This window comes from Electrophorus electricus, chromosome 12 (genome assembly GCF_041902795.1).
Source record: "Electrophorus electricus isolate QZ-2024a chromosome 12, ASM4190279v1, whole genome shotgun sequence".
Taxonomy (NCBI): domain Eukaryota; kingdom Metazoa; phylum Chordata; class Actinopteri; order Gymnotiformes; family Gymnotidae; genus Electrophorus; species Electrophorus electricus.
The window spans coordinates 7511659-7525729 of NC_137508.1; the positions used below are offsets into that span (position 1 = coordinate 7511659).

Consider the following 14071-nt stretch of genomic DNA (forward strand, 5'->3'; position numbering starts at 1 on the left):
AAACTAGTGTTATTTGCAATAGAGATCCAAGCCCAGTCAGACAATTTAGATTTTTGAATGGAATAAGTGTATTACTCCATTTTTGTCATTTGTGCAAAAAGCTAAATACTCTAACACCTGCCATTATTAGAATCTCAAAATATAACAAATATCTTATTTTGCTCCATGTCCTTTTTCTTCTGATTTATTTTGCTAGGGCCCCAAATTACATACTAAGGAAGACCCAATTATAGCTCGACCTACTACGTTTAGATGTTTCACCAAAAGCATCATTCTGGCGAATTATTATACACTCGGACCGTCAGGTAGGTGTCATTACTGCAGTTCATTTGCAAGGTAAGTGACGATGGGAAGTGGCAGTGGTGGAATTAGTAATGTGCTCCCGCTGTCATTTTTATCAACACAGCCTGCAGGGAGGACGTGATTAAATGGATATTCCTCCTTCTGCATTAATACCCTCTGCCCCACTTTCAATTCCATTTACTTACTGGAGGAAGGAGCAAGGAATTTTACCATTGCTTGCAAAAGAGTCACATTCCTTTCTTGATGTGGTTGCATGTCATGTTAGATCAAGAAGCAAGAAAATATGTGCAATGTTTCATTTGTATATTCATTTTTGTTTCTTGACATTTTAAGGGACAAAGAACTGAGTGAGGATTGGTATAAAAGCATCAGTTTCAGCTTTTTAATTAACATTTGAAAAAGTCCCTAGGCACTTTTCTGCTAGCTCCTCTAAAATCTTAGGTGGACTCTTGCTAAATATTTTAAATTGTGTTACAAATACATTGCTTCTACGTGCTTGCGCGCAGCACTACTGTTTATGCTGGTTAATGAAGTGATCAGACTGATTTTCTTGGGAGTGATGGTACCAGCAATGCTTTCACACAAGCACAGATGCGGCACATAAGCCAGGTGGGGGTTTAAAATTCTCTGAAGCGGATTCGACATTATGCTGCAGGAAAATCAATGTCCATTGACCTTACTGCTGCCTCCCTGCTGGTGTGACTGACCAGTGAAGAACCCAGGTCATTCAGCATTGTCCCAGCCTTCAGTACAAGCGGGTTTGCCTACAGAAGGATCTCAATATCTACATATTTGTTTTAGAGTAGAAATTTCCATCTATGTTCTGCTAGCATTTCTAAATTATTTGCATCTAAAAGTATTGTTTTTCATGCAGTAGTGGTGTATATGTGTGAAGAAAAAAGTCAGCCAGTAACAGGCAGTGAACCACAATAATGCTAAAATGAGGTTTGAATGAGGAAAAAAAGGTGTTGGTTTGAATGAAATAAAGACATTAATGAATTAAATGGAAAAAAGCACTGTTTAAATATGAATGTGGAGAGAAGAGAGATGGATGGGAGGTCAAACCCTTGACTACTCACTTACCATTAAATTATTCATGGCAAAATGTTCAAATAGGCTACATTACCAGTCGTATTTACCTGAACTTCCATTGAGAATTTCCTCATAATGGTAGTGATGGAGCCTCAGCTGCAGATAAAATATAGGAGACACTTTTGGGATTTCAACCTGAGACCCTCGTATCATAACTCTCTGCCGTAAGAAGAGCAATATTCATCATGTATGAAGCACTGATTTATTAGTTGCTGACTTTTCAGGTCACCCACGTTTCTCCAGCACCATCAGTGGAGCACATGGTCCTCACGACATGAGCCTAAAGACCTCCCAGCAGAAGATTCACACCCTCAAGCAGCATTCCATAAGCATTTCCTTAGCCGAATATAAGAACATATAAGAACTTATTTAGTGCACATTTCATTCATAACATTATTTATCATCCATTAACTGAACATTTCAGGGTGAAACTTTCTAGTTTGCCCAAGGTACAACATCAAACTAAGTATACATCAGAGTTTCTTAATGGATCAGAAATGCATTCATGATTTCAAGCCTGCAGCCATTGCTATTTCGGGAGGAATAACTGATGCTTTGATTTTCTGTGGAGAGTTGCCTGCTTGCCGTGTGTGAGATTCAGCCTGAAAAACCAAAACACAAAGAAAAAAACTGCATGGTAACAAAACCTTGACCAAAAAATCCCAAAAAGTGGTGCAAATTTACAATGCGCAGTCATCAGCACACAAACAGTGCGCGACTATTATACAGATGCTGCGGGAAGCTTGCGGTGGGTGTGTGGGGAGACCTGTAGGTGCCACTCCTGCCACGGTATGGTGCGGAGGCTGCTCCATTGAGGCACTCGTTCCAGGCCAGCGCGTCCCTGCTCTGCCTCAGAAGAGCCCCCGTCAGATGTTCACTATGCACGCGGCATTGTCTGCTCGCCTGTTCGATAGGGCTGGCAGCGAAAGGTGACATCTGGTGACTAATGTGCTCCCATGTTCCCCCTCTTCTCTGGGCAGCAGATGCTCTGCACAGGCAGATAGCAGAGAGGGGGATGGGGTGGGAGGCGAAGATGGACAGACACAAAGTGGTTTTGTGCATGTGTGATTACTTGGAGTCAGTTATTTATATAACTTGTTTTTTTTTTATTATCATTTAAGAGCATTTTATATATATAATGTGTCATACAAGCCTTAGTTTAACTATAGTGACAGTGCAAATGTATATGTGATCTGAATTTACAATAATTTAATATGCATGATATTGGATTAAAAACCTTAGGTCCCACAATACTTTAAATGGTCTGTGACATTCAGTTCAAATGTTTGTCCCATTGAATGTTGTGACACCTACTGCTAGACAGCTACACTAACCGGATTTGAACACTGCATCTGAGCTGGCATGGTTATTTAGTAATTACAAACACACATCCTGTGGGATTACTAGTGTCCCAGCCTTGTTATGAAAAGACTAGCTGACAAACTAGGTGACTAAATGTTACATCAACAGGACTACAGCTGCCTAAACTGTGTGTGAACAAAAGACCCATGTGAGCTCCACAATGCTACATCCCCAAACTCAGGAAGAGCTTTGTGGGATTTTGTGTTCTGTGGTTCTGCTGCTCCCTGGAGATTTGAAGGCCTGGCTCAGTGATCAGTTCTCAGGGCCCCGGAGGCGGGCGAGCTGTGTTCCTCTGACTGCTGCACCTAAAAGAGGAGCACAGCACACCACGCACTGGCAAGGAAAAGCAGCCCAGGCTCCGCCTCCTGGAGCGTGTGCTCCTCTCGGCACGGCACCCCGACAGCTCGTGCTTAACCTCATCCTGGCCCTGTTGTGCGACTGTGAGTGGGCTCGTGCCCCCCTGTCTCTCCCGTGAGTGGGCCTGCAAGCTCGACTACGTATGACATTGAGAGCACAGGACCTGCTGTGTCTCCTGCACAGCCTTGTTATTTCTCCGCTACTGAGAGAGTCCAGACAGGCAGTCCTAAGACGGTTACGGCAGCAGTTCACACGATGCCATGTTGTGTCAGGTTGGCTGTGAGTTGGTCGGCTGTTGCTAGACAGCCCCTTAGACAAAACTATCTGAGTGATGGCAGAAGACCAAAAATGAAAAACAACAATGTTGCAATTACAGCATACTACTGGTTTGGGCAACTGTGAGTTTTAAAGATAATCATGCTTCTATCACAACTTTAATGGCAAAAAACACATTTGGTTTCCTTTCGTCAGTCTTTCTTGCTTTTCACACAGACATGACTGAATTGCCTGTATGTTAGTGTGATTGGTTCTGCATTCCTTACCAAAAGACTAGTTTAAGTTCCAGTGCTATTTATTCTCCCCTCAGAAGGCAGCCATCTTCCAGGAGTCAGGGAAAATCTGCAGTGTGAAAATGCATTGGCAGGTTGTTCTTCCCAATCAGTAAGTGCAGTGGGTGACAAAATGTAGTGCATACAGTCCCAGTATAAACCTGATTACATCTGTAGCCCTATCAGCCAAGAAATGACATTCTTCTGAGCGGCATGGCTGTGCAGGTAGCAGAGGTGCCCTGGTGGGCTGTCTGGGCGGTCTCGGTGAGTTACCCGAGGTTGTCCTCCCTCTCACCATACCGGTCCTGCTCCCACGAGGGCTCCGTCTGAAAGGATGCCGCATCGAATTGCTTCCTTTGTTACGCTGAATACCTTTGATGCCATTTGTTCTCATAGACTATATGATGTTGAATAATACCCATGATGACACGTAAGCCTGCAGGTTGTTGATCTGCATTTCCATACATTGCCACGGTGTAATGTGAATGTGTATTAAAGTTGATGTGCAAAAGACAGCTTTTATCCCACCTGGGCTAGTTCAATCCTATCCATCAATGAAAGGCATATGTACGTAGAACTTGTTGTAAAGGTAACACTGTCTGGAGACGGTTGGGCCTGCATTCAGAGCTCAGCCCTGACTGTGATCAGCACAGGAGAGCAAGCTGTATGATATCAGTGGGCCTGCTCTAGCATTCTCGTTCAGAGAGGAGCCTGAAGGTAGCATTTCTAAGAAGTCTCAGATTTCATGTTTCTCAAAAGACTGATGATGTGTGTGAGCCTGGAAAGAGAGGGGGAAAAATTAAAACATCTGATGTATTTTTGAACCACGAGATCATTTTAACACAACTAAATGATTCCATCTGAAACCAGATTCGTATGGAAGCTCTCATGACAATGATATGGTCCTAATGTACTCAACAAAAATTGCACTTATAATTTTATCATACACTGATTCAGTTTGTTTTACCTCATAATGACAGTAAGTGATTAGGAAAAAGTGGAAATTGCATACTTGTTGGTCCTAAATACCTAGTTGCTCACTAGGTATTTTTCTGCTTATTCCATAAGTTGATGAAAGAGAGCCCTTGGTAATCAGGAAGGCTATCTGTTGGGTCACATATTTATGTGTAGATGGTTTCAGTGCATTATTCAGTGATTTGTTCATGTTTATCTACTGCCCCACACATAAACACACACACACACACACACACACACACACACACACAGAATGTTATGTAAGCAGGTAAGGGTGGTTGAGCAGCACACAAGGGACAGGCATATAAACAGCTGTGGAGTCAGTGAGGGGCACAGTGCCAGGGGTGTATGCATGTGACTCTCTCTGCATTACCAAAAAGAGGAAGTCTTATTATACACACACACACACATACAGAGAGAGAGAGAGAGTACAAAAAATTGTGGCTTCACAGAGAGCACCAGCTCAGCTTTCTCAAAAATGGCAGCTAGGATAATCTGTGATGACTATCCTCTCTGCTTCAGTACAGATTCCAAACGAAGGACTGTACTCCCGTTAAGATAACATTAAAACAGCAGTACAGTGTCTCCTTACACGCTTTCATATTTACATGGTCAGTTCTTCTATATTGAGGTGTCTTATAAACTATAAGCAAAATGGCATTTGGTAAAAAACAAACAAACAAAAAGCTTGATCTGAATGTGGGTGAATTGTTAAGAAATATTTAATTTACACATTAGAAGTCAATAGTTATTTGATATTTTCCTTAAGTATAATACACATAATCAGCATGATTCCAAAGATCATTAATTTGAAAGCAGTTGGAGTTCACATGCCAATAGATCAAGCAATCCTTATTGTCTATTAGCACTTACAGAGCAATATGCTTTTATTATACAGCCATTATATCAGCATCTGTTTCTGTCCTTTTTTTAGGGTTGAATTGAAACAAAACTCATTAAGACATTTCCTGCAACAAAGCCATTTATTTATTGACTAAGATAACCACAAAACGCTTGCTTTTGTCTTTTTTGGTAGGATATTAAGTGTTTCCTTTTCAGTCACATTAAATTCATTTGTTTACTTTGAGGGTATATTCCTAAAAGATTGTGCAATGTATTTTTCAGAAACCAATCTCCCAAACTGTTCCCACATGAATACAAACAATGGCTATCACCACATTAGTCATCATATTACACCAGGCGAGTACAACTAGGAGGAAATGCCTCAATCTCTATTAGCTGGGTAAAATCTTCTCCTCTGTGTAATTGCAATGTTCCACTTCAAAGACTTCAACAGGAGAGCTGGTGTAGGGGTGAGATATCCTTAAAATACCAATTAAAGTAGCTGAGGGAAATATGACCCCCACTTCCCTGGGTCACATCTCCACTGCAGAGACTGGGTGTATTGAAAATCTCAGCCTTACCTTTCAGCCATGGTTCAGAGCTTTTATATCAACACCGCTACTTCCCTGATTAATTCTCTCTTGCTTAAGGGATTATAATGTCATAACACATCTTCTCTTTAGGCTCCTTGTCCTATGAAAAGTGCAAAAGTATGTTCATTTGATATGGCTAATAATATTCTGTTTTAAATGATAAAAAAGTCAATTTGATCAACTTTTGAAAAAAAAAAGAATTTGATGAATAAAAGCAGTTAACTTTTTTGCATATACCTCTCTAACATTAGCGCCTTATCTTCACTGATCATACTGTGAATAAAGATGTATATCTCATCTGAAAGATGTGCTAATGACAACTATGTATTTTATTCAGAATAAGTCATTTTAATCCAAATGCACATCTCAAACACCAGTGGCACTACCAAGTTACCCTTCCAAGCACTAATACAAAATGTAATATTAAAACATATTTAACAGTGAACTTTACATTTTTGGAAAAATATCCTCAGTGTTACAATACTCTAATTTTGTATTCCAGTTTCTTGTGATCATTGCTTACCCATAAGTAAGAAACACACTAACATAGTTAACCTCAGTTTTTGAGGTAGTAAGATTGATGTAATGTTTGCTACAAAGTGTACACTAAAATATAGCAAACCTTTGATGTGAGAAATCAAGCACAGACACAGAAGCGGGAAACAGTTAAACTCCCTTCTTGCCATATTTGTCACTGTAGAAGGCCTGATGTTCTCTGGGTTGGTGGCCTGATTTCCATTTGGAGATGAGTTGCTATTTGCCCGTGCTGCCTAGTAACTGTCAGATCTGGAGTGTGATTTATGTAAATTGGCTGGCAGGGGCTTGTGGGTCAGAAGCGATCTGTTGTGAGACCACTGCCGGGCAGCTGTACAGCAGAAACAGCAGGGTATAGCTTTACTATCAAAGTCTCCACCAACAATGGCTTATAATGTATTATATATGTATTATACTTAATCTAGACCTTGATTGTACATTTATTATACTTGCCAAATTGATATTCCTTTGCCTAAAATTTTAACAAATGGCCATAAATTAAATGAGGATTATCTAAACTTTAAAATGTCACTGCTAAGAAATAATGGGACATTAGTCCATGCCATAAAGATAGCAAACATCAAAATAAAACCTGTGATTTTCTGAGACATTTAATGATTATTCAAGCCCCTGTTCATTTAACACCTGAAAAGAGAGAAAACAGTAGAATTGATATGTCCACCCTGTCAATGAAAGTAACTCACCTTAGACATAAAATTATGTTCTCTGTTTTTTTTAATTATTTTTCCAAGATGAAATAAACAACAGATATGCAGTTCTCAGGGTGATTGATCTTTGGTACTGTATATGAATATATGTTAACAAACATATTGGATGTGAGGATATGTTAATTTTCCAGGCATTCATTAAAATGCATGTGAAATCAATGAAATGCACAATTTTATACTTACACATAGCAGTAATTCTTCAAAGAAAGAAGGAAAAAAGAAATCCATGTAGGCTTTGCCTGAGATGTGCTGTTTCCAGTTGTGTCTGATTCAGAGCAGCGTATTGTTGTGTACATCAGAGCTGTCGTAAGCATCGAGCCTTTCTTATCTCCTCTATGCAGCATGGCTTACTGTACTTTAATTTGGATCACCAGCTAAACAAAGCTGGGTGAGACAACTGCAGGACCGATTTCATTTTTTCCCCCTGAGTTGTGAAATGCTAACATTTGACACAGTAATTTAGAAGTCACTCTTAGAAAGTGGAAGGAGAGTCAGTACGAAATGTATTCATCTTACCCTGCTTCATCCTTGTACAGTTGCTTATCAGATTATTGATATCCAGATTTCGTGTTTAGCAAAGTGCTCTATGCCAAAATAATCAAAAGACCTCACACAGAAATTTCCTTAAACAGAAGCAAAGTATCATGACATAATTAGAGCAGAACTCTTTCTTGAAAACACTAGGTTGTGGGGTTCAGCTTGATTTCTAGATCACAACTTGAAATTACTTAGTGAGGGTGAGCACTCTAGTACTGCTGCAGATGGTCTCAGGGCCATGTGTGCCAATGGGAAATTTAATTGCACTGCATTTAAAAGTATCTGTTTTAATAGCAGAGTTCTGGAGTTCCCCGCTGGCACGTTTTAATTAGCCAGAATGCATTACACTCCTGTTGGAGCTCTACCTGCCAGGATTGATCACTGGACTGGGACTACACAAGACACATTTGTGTTTCCACTTATGGGTCTCATATAGAGAAGCTGCCACAGGCTTACTGCAGAGCTTTTCTTTACTACCACCTCTCTCTCTCTTTTGGTCACTTGTTTGGCAAAGCGCACTTACAGGTGTAATATACCCCTTGTCATTTGCAGAGTAAGGTGTTCATCTTCAGTAGGCATTAGGAGACTTGTGAGGACAGGAAGGAAGCTAAATGTAGAAAAACTACAGTTGAGTTCTCGAAAGCAACTTGCCACCCAGTGCCAAAAACCCGAGTCTGGCAAGGAGGGTTATCGTTCAAGACTGACAACAATGGACCTAAGCAGACTCCCAAAGCAGGACTGGAGCAGCCAATTAACAAAAAGTCAAACATTGCTGAGTGTCCCTGACCTGATTCTAGCTTCTTAAGCACAATGTTTTACAAGGGCTAAGAAAACTCTGTGCATGGCATGCTGTTTAAACTGAAGCAACCTCACAAAGAATTTGTGGGATTTTTTTTTTCCTGGGTTCATTTGTTACATTTGACAGCATAGGTTCTGTAGGTCAGCGGGGTCTTGGTATATTTTAAACTGATTCTGTCCTGCTTTAAAATAAAGATAAGACTGCTGTTTCCATCATATACACTGTATACAATATGGTATGACACTACCATAGCCACTTGTTTGTAAATTAAATTTGTTGCTGGCAGTTTTTGTTACTGCAGTGCCATACACTTCACATGTCACTTGTTCCCAACAATATAAAGGTTGTTCAGTATATTCAGATTATTCCAATTTCAGATTATTTCTGATGCAACCAAGCAGACATATGGACTTAAGTATTGGCTAAGATGAATGTGTACTATGTAACAATATTATAGCAAAATTGCTTTACTTTGTTTTTGCTTTTCAGATGTTTCAAGGTGGTAATGCAATAATTACAAAGACCAATACAATGCACTGTTGATTATTTTTGTTTATTTGTTTAATTACAATATATTTGCAATGCACCCATGATGCAATTTGTTTTTTGGTGTCCAACTCACATTTTCCAAACCAATGAGTCTAGTGTTTTAAAAGTTATGTTAATGCAAAATAGATTTGGTTTCATAGATAAGTGATGTATCTTTTAATCACTGAGTCATATGCTGTCTTATCATCATCTGATCCAGATGTGGACCGAAGTATTGCATCTACAGAACAATCTTATTCCCTTTCACAACTGTAACCTGGGCTTACAGTAAAGACAAAAACTAAAACAAAAATACATCTTACTGCTGCCCATGAGCCACAACTGAGCACTACCTCAACAGAACTTCCCCATCTCTTATCACTGCCAGTGGAAAGTATCCGTGCTTCACTATGGGTCTGCACTGTGGCTATGTCAGTCAGCTAAAAGAGCTGACTGTGGTCTAATTTGGGTTATGAAGGAGAGGGCAAAAAATGAAAGACTTGCATTATAACCCTGCAGGCTCAGTCTGGCAGGGACTTCACAGCCTTCAGGACTGCATAGGCTGCAGTGGTATGCTTTCCCTTTCTGCCTCCATCTTGACTGCCTCTGTTTCTGCACCAAAGGCAGCAGCTAGCCCTTACTAGGTATGTATATAAGCATTTTTATAAGTAAAATGCTTACAATCACTAGAATCAAAATACCTTTGACCTCTAAAGTGTGTTTTCAAGTTGACTTTGTTTTTGAAGAAGTGCTTGATGTAGCTATTAAAAATATCAATGTATTATACCCTCATTACATTAACTATCCAATTTCAGTCTCCCTTAAAATATGAATTGAGCATATTTTTGCGGGGGGGGGGGGGGGGTGTTCATATTTGATACTGTCATAGATTCTTATGGATGATTAAAGCATATCACATTTACTATTATGCTGACGTGAGCCAATATTCTGACATAAAGTTAACATTCAGTGCTAATCCCTTAAACACATAGCATGCTACAAGATAGAGTAGACCAAAATGCTGCTAGACCTCTGGTGCCTGTTGAGGGGTCTTAATGAACTGAGAGCTCATTTCAGTCTTGAATAAAAACAAGCTATAAAGAGAATGATGAAACAGTGTTTAGTTTTACGAACAGACTTTAATCTTTGAGAAATAAAGGAAAGCAGAAGAAAGCAGTGTGACAAACACATCATCTTCCACACCCAGAAGCCCCAGCATGAGCCTGGAGTGCATGAGTGGGTGAGCCAGAATGGCCTCTACCAGCAGGGGTATTCCAAAGCCTCATAATAAACCCAGATGTTCCCCTGCGATTGAGCCAAAAAGGCATGATGTAACAGTTTGCTTTGTGAAGGAACACCTTGTAACATTTCCTATAGGCTCACCACAGGCAGAGAGTTAGCATCAGGAGAGCTCAGAGCTCACAGGCTGAACAGACTGCAGGGAGGAGTCCTCACTATTCCACTCTAATGCCATCGCAAGACACACAGTTGCTGTGGAAACTTGTGAGGGTTGCTGGGGAAAGCTTACAATCAGTGGGCTTTTATAGGACCAAAACACATATAGAACTGCCTAGGGTCCATTATTTTAAATCTCCAAAATCAATATTTATTTTCAAATATAATTAAAGATTTTTTACTGTTTTCAAATGTGTATTCAACACTGGAGTAAATTAGTCATAATGAATTAGTCATTACTTCAAAATATTTTTTTTATTATATAATTCCAACAATAGGTGGCAATGGTTGATTAATTGCTACAGTGTTCTATTTCAATTCAGGTCACTATGTTGCAGTTTGTAGGAATTTGCAATGTGATGATTAAGTCTTATTAATTTCAATGTCATACTGAGCTGAGGCATTTAAATGTATGAACAATGAGGACTGTCCCAGACCTCAGTATTACATGGCCTTTAGCAACACAGGAATGAAAGAAAATATTTCATAAATCAATCCATTACAAAAAGCAGAGTTTGAATTTAATTGTGTATAAGTAAGTCTCTGTCAAGTAGGAATATTGCACTTTTCTTAACTTAGCATGTTAATCTTTGTTGTGTTTTATGGCGAGCAATTAGACACAATGGTTAACTAAAATGACCCCTAAACATCAATGGAAATTGAATATTTACATTATTATATGATGAATTAAATGCATTAAAGAGACCCTTTTAAATGTTATGGTTTGACCCATTTCTTGTTTGACAATCCCTGGGAAAAGATAAGGGTAGTGAGGTACATTTACAAAAGACTGGTGGAACACTGAGTGCTGTTGTGTTGTTAGGGAAACCAGGCTAGAGAGTTTTAGAAAGCAGCAGCTCACTCTTAGCCTCTTGTCCTTTCCTGTACTGCAGAAGAGTGGGTAATGGATCAGCCCTGGGCCCAGGAGACCTGCGTCTGAATCAAACCGTTCAATACGTGCCAACACACGCTTCTCTCTCTCTCTCCAAGAAGCAAACAAGAGGCAGTGCTAGAGGCAGACACCTGATTTAAGGCACTAGCCTAGAATATAAAAAACATTTTCATGAAGAATTCCTAGTGACTGTTCTGTAGTCTGATGTGTTGGATTTTCTATGAAGTAGAAACCAACCGTGTCCTAACCTACCGACAAACTGGCAGGCATGAAATCCTATTTGTATATGCCCATAAGAATAAAGAATTGGCACATGTACACATTAGCCTGACTAATTCAGTGTGTTTGTGTATAAGAGGCTGTTGCACTGAAACAGCCATACCTTCATGCAGCAGAGCTTTGCTGTTAAGGTGTCCTGCCAATTAATCTTAGCATCCTTTTCCTTCCAGGTTGCAAAAATAAAGGAGTGAGAAATGATGAAGGCCAAATGTACACTGTGTCTGCCCTCTTTAGGACTAATGTAAGTGTAATGAATTTTCTTAGTGTACAGTGGTTTAATAGCACCTGGAATTTCTGAATGTTAACTATTAGCAAAAAAGATACTTAGAGTAGATATTTTGATTAAAGTGTCCTTCTGAACAGTGTTTAAAGCTAAATCATTTTCCCATCAAATGGTTAGAGCAGTGTTATTAAATTATAGTGTCTTAGAGAGCCACTGATAAAATAAAAGTTATAGTATCACTTCCAGCACTACAACACATCTAGAACACCTGTACTTGAACAAAATAATGTAGCTACCTGGTATGATTCATAGGAAATACTTCAGAGATCAAGCTAAACTATGATGTCATTCATACTGACTTCGATAGCTTTCAGTCTGCTGAATGGTATAAAATGTGGTATAAAAGTGTTGAGTTCTACAACTGATGCCTCCAAGCTGACTGTTCTTTTTACTTCTTTAAAACAACTGTAATTAGAATACCGTCTTTCCCATAACTATCATAGTGTCATGTTACCTAGTTCAGTACTTAGTCCTTTTACATGTATTGACTTGCTTTCTAGTGCTGTCTATCTATAGCTGTTGTGGTTTTTTTTTTTCCATCTGTAAGAGACATAGTTGCAAAATTCCAAAAGACTTTGTCAAAAGGTGGTAGAGCATTTTGTCTCATCATAACTACTAGCTCTTCAGTGCTGTAGCTAAATGTAAATGTAGTAATGAATTTGTATTGCACAATTCTCATTGTGCTGAGAATAAAATACCATATACAATTAGAATATAAAATAATGTAGTGTTAATAAAGATGCAAAGATATGGAATCACTGGCCACTAACTCTTTAGTGACGCAGTGCTCTGAACATTAGCTAGTTCACTGCATGTCGTCTCTGGAGAGTGTGTTCTGTCTGTGCCCTCAGGATGTCCTTGCTTGCAATGTGGAGTCTTCGTGGCTCTAATCCTGGTGATACATGTGCAACCTGTGACCTGCCTCTGCTTTTGGCTGTCTGCTCACCATTATTATTGGGAACCTTTAATTGCATTTGACATTCATTTACCAAGTAAGGGTACCTCATTCTCCATTAGAGAAGTCCTGTCTGAGAGGCTGCATGGGTGGGGTGGGGGAGCAGGAGCCTAGCGCTATTGTTTCATTTGTCACTCTAGGTGGTGCATTACAAAGGACACAGGCCACTCTTATCAGACACACGTCATGGGGCACAGTGAGCAGCTGTGGCAGCTTTGTCATAAATCTTCCACACCTTGTCCCCACATTCTCACCCACACACTGACTCACCTGTAAGTAGGCACAGGCTGTGCTGAGGCTTAGGGCATTGAGTAGTGCTTCAAATAGTATTTATACTACTAATACCAATGGCATGGGAGGTTAAATATGGGCCGTAAATATGAAGGAATACAGTTCGCTTTAAATGCTTTCGGTAAGGCTAATGATTCTTTTTGACCTTGACTGCTAACAGTGATATTCCTAAAAGGAAAAAGGAAATATAAAAGGGTTTCTAAATAGGAAATACTGAATTATTTGTCTTGGGGATATTATTATATTTGACTGCAATATGTGCTATGCTTCCAGTTTTGAGCATACAGTCACATTTATTGGATACTGGAACATAAAAATGGTGAACAATATGAGACTTGTAATTTTTTAACCTTTCGATCTTTTTAACTTGAAACAGTAGAAACATAATATAACTCACAGTCACACTGCAAGGCAAAGACAGATCATTCCACACCAGTCTATGGAGGAAGTGAAAAGCCTGCTTGTTATCACTAGTCTTTCTGGATGCCAATCCTAGAGTATCTGTGCACCTGTGCTCTGGAAAGATTACGCTGTCTTATCTGTTGCAGTGGTGCGTACAGTATAAGACTCCATTGTCTGGATTTATATATATCAAGGTTAATACTTTTACCTCTTTATGGCAGCACCTTATAATGAAACCTTTCTTTATCATCTCACTATAGGTTACTAGAGGTTTGCTTCATTAGTGAATTGTGTTGAGTAGTTATGTGTATTGTA

The 14071-nt window shown here is 39.4% G+C and overlaps 2 long non-coding RNA genes across 2 annotated transcripts; both read right to left on the reverse strand.

Moving 5' to 3' along the window:
* Positions 1-1641: 1641 nt before the first annotated feature.
* Positions 1642-4041, reverse strand: LOC145660398 (uncharacterized). Its single transcript, XR_014126749.1, has 4 exons — positions 3824-4041; positions 3657-3732; positions 2162-2383; positions 1642-1997 (listed from the first exon to the last, which is right to left on the reverse strand). It is a non-coding gene; the product is annotated as an uncharacterized LOC145660398 (long non-coding RNA).
* A 1214-nt stretch (positions 4042-5255) lies between these two features.
* On the reverse strand, positions 5256-7664 carry LOC145660350 (uncharacterized). The gene is made up of 3 exons (XR_014126609.1): positions 7519-7664; positions 6696-6938; positions 5256-6173 (listed from the first exon to the last, which is right to left on the reverse strand). It is a non-coding gene; the product is annotated as an uncharacterized LOC145660350 (long non-coding RNA).
* Between the last annotated feature and the right edge of the window lie 6407 nt (positions 7665-14071).